Source organism: Chiloscyllium plagiosum, chromosome 11 (genome assembly GCF_004010195.1).
Source record: "Chiloscyllium plagiosum isolate BGI_BamShark_2017 chromosome 11, ASM401019v2, whole genome shotgun sequence".
NCBI classification, from domain to species: Eukaryota; Metazoa; Chordata; class Chondrichthyes; order Orectolobiformes; family Hemiscylliidae; genus Chiloscyllium; species Chiloscyllium plagiosum.
In genome coordinates, this window is record NC_057720.1 from 13,013,154 (window position 1) to 13,016,706 (window position 3,553).

The following is a 3,553-nucleotide window of genomic DNA, read 5'->3' on the forward strand; positions in this document are numbered from 1 at the left end:
CTATCCCTAATCAGTCCTTGCCTTTCCAAATACATGTACATCCTGTCCCTCAGGATTCCCTCCAACAACTTGCCCACCACCAAGGTCAGACTCAGTCTATAGTTCCCTGGCTTGTCTCTACCGCCCTTCTTAAACAGTGGCACCACGTTTGCCAACCTCCAGTCTTCCAGTGCCTCACCTGCGACTATCGATGATACAAATATCTCAGCAAGAGGCCCAGAAATCACTTCTCTAGCTTCCCACAGAGTTCTCGGGTACACCTGATCATGTCCTGGGGATTTATCCACTTTTACCCGTTTAAAGCACTTCCTCCTCTGTAATCTGGACATTTTGCAAGATATCACCATCTATTCCCTACAGTCTATATCTTCCATATCCTTTTCCAAAGTAAATACTGATGCAAAATACTCATTTAATATCTCCCCCATTTTCTGCGGCTCCACACAAAGGCCGCTTTGCTGATCTTTGAGGGGCCCTATTCTCTCACTACTTACCCTTTTGTCCTTAATGTATTTGTAAAACCCCTTTGGATTCTCCTTAATTCTATTTGCCAAAGTGATATCATGTCCCCTTTTTGCACTCCTGATTTCTCTCTTAAGTATACTCCTACTTCCTTTATACTCTTCTAAGGATTCACTCGCAGTCATTGTTTTTACCTAAGGATTCACTCGATCTATCCTGTCTATACCTTATACATATTTCCTTCTTTTCTTAACCAAACCCTCAATTTCTTTAGTAATCCAGCATTCCCTATACCTACCAGCCATTGCTTTCACCCTAACAGGAATATACTTTCTCTGGATTCTCGTTATCTCATTTCTGAAGGCTTCCCATTTTCCAGCCATCCCTTTACCTGCGAACATCTGCCTCCAATCAGCTTTCGAAAGTTCTTGCCTAATACCGTCAAAATTGGCCTTTCTCCAATTTAGAACTTCAACTTTTAGATCTGGTCTATCCTTTTCCGTCACTATTTTAAGACTAATTGAAATGTTAGCTCTGCTTTCTCTCTGCAGATACAGCCGGACCTGCTGAGTTTCTCCAGTAATTGTTTTTAATTCAATTGTGGCTTGTGTGTTAGGGATTTCATTGCATTTGCTTAAGTTCTATGTTCATTACAAGGAGACAATCTTAATCAATGTCAACTGTTTGTATGACTACAGTCATCTCAATCAGTTTCCTCCTGAGATCCCACCATTAAACATAACAGCCTTGAGTCAATTTGGTTTATTCCACATGATAACAATAAATGGCTAAGTGCATGATTACACCAAAGGCTGTGGACTACATCTGGCTATAGTACTTTGTCTAGAATTGTAGAGGCTGTAGACTTTTGCTGAGGAAGCAGTCATATCTTCATGTCTAGCTGCTATTATACAACTGCAACACCAGATCCTACCTGATATACCCAGGTATGCTCTATTCACAGATGAAGATAAAGTTGCCATAGTCCTCCACCGTAGGGTTGCTCTCTCATCAGAGAGAGATGACTGATTAGATTAGATTACATTACAGTGTGGAAACAGGCCCTTCGGCCCAACAAGTCCACACTGACCCGCCGAAGCCCAACCCACCCATACCCCTACATTTACCCCTTACCTAACTCTACGGGCAATTTAGCATGGCCAATTCACCTAACCTGCACATCTTTGGACTGTGGGAGGAAACCGGAGCACCCGGAGGAAACCCACGCTGACTGGTAGTGGTTTAACCTGAAGATCACCACTGCTGAAGTGAGGTTAAGAAGGAGAGTCCTTAATGGCAATCTCAGCTAGTGCTGAAATTGAACCCACACTGTTGGCACCACGCTGGATTGCAACCGAGCAGTCCGGCCAACTGAGCTAACCAATAAACTAGAAGTGGTCAACTGCAGACTCATTAACCTTCCTAACCTTACTTCCATCCTAAGTAAAATACTGGAATGAAATGTTGGGTGTTAGCTTCCAGATTGCTGTACAATAACATATTAAGTAAGAGCTGTCAACACAGATTTCAAAGTGGAAGGTCCTTCCTGACCAATCTTGACTTTGCGGGAAAAGATAAAGTCTCAAGTGTTTTGTTGTAAGCCTGTGACAAATTGTAGCTGACGAAGTTACTCACAGAGAGCTTTAGTCAAACTCAAAGATCTGTGGATTGAAAGGTAATCCTGGCAATGGATTATAAAAATACTGGCTTTAGAATACAAAATGACAAGCTGCGTTTTGGAGGAGTTATATGAGAGAGGTGAAAGAACTGAATGAAATATGTAAGGCTCGTGTCAGGATGGTGATTGTTTCTGATTAAATTCAATTATTTAGCATGAAAAATCCATTAATGACTGCTCAAATATTCAGATTATACAAAATTAGGAGGGCCAGTGGAAATGAAAGGAACAGTTAAGTGATGTTGGGCGTAGTGTAAAAACACCTCAATGAACAAAATGCTGCTCTGAGGCTGTGGAAGACCCTCTCTGGGACTGTTTGGAATCGGAGGGCTGGATCATGTTCAACTACTTGACCGAGACGGGTATGCCACCACCATCACGGACTTCACTAGCAAGTACTTGGAGGACTGTGTACCAAAGAGGTCAATCCGAGTGTTCCCCAACCAGAAACCTTGGATGGACCAGAAAATCCACTCCCGACTAAAGAACAGACACATATAGCATTCAAGTCAGATGGCCCTGACCCATTTAGGAAATCCAGATATGATCTCTACAAAGACATCAGAGATGCCAACAGGCAGTACTGGACCAAGTTAGAGGCCCAAACCAGCCATACAGATTCATGTCGCCTGCATCAAGTCCTAAATAACATACTGGGATTCAAAATGAAGCAGAGCAAAATAGTGAACAAAGACACACCCCTCCCTGATGCACTCAATGCTTTCTATGCTCTGTTTGAGCAGAATGCCAGTGGTGGGGTGTCACCTGTCCTGACAGACCCGGACACACCTGTTTTTTCTGTCACTGCTGCAGATGTCAGATCAGTTTTCCTAGGAGTCAACTTAAGGAAAGCGACGGGCCCAGAAGGTGACCCCGGCTGACCACTCAGACTCTGTGCAGACCAACTGGTGGAGGTGTTCACCAACATCTTCAACGTCTCTCTGCTACAAGCTGAAGTCCCCACCTGCTTCAAGAAGACCACCATCATCCCAGTATCTAAGGAAGTACATGCACCATGTCTTAAAGCGTACTGCCCAGTGGCTCTGACCTTAATAATCATGAAGTACTTAGACAGGCTGGTCATGGCCCACATCAGCTCCAGTCTTCCAGCCTGCCTCAATCCCCTACAATTTGCCTATTAATGAAACAGGCCCACAGTGGACACCAGATCCCTAGCCCTGCACTTATTCCTGGAATGTCTGGATAACAAGGACACGTACATCAGACTCCTACTCATTGACTATAGCTCCCACCTTCAACACCATTATCCCCTCCAGACTGATCTCAAAACTCTGTGACCTTGGTCTCAGCTCCACCCTCTGCAAGTGGATTTTTAGCTTTCTGACCCACAGACCACAATCAGTGAAGATAAGCAACAGCATCTCCTCCTCAACACTGGAGGCACCCTCCCCC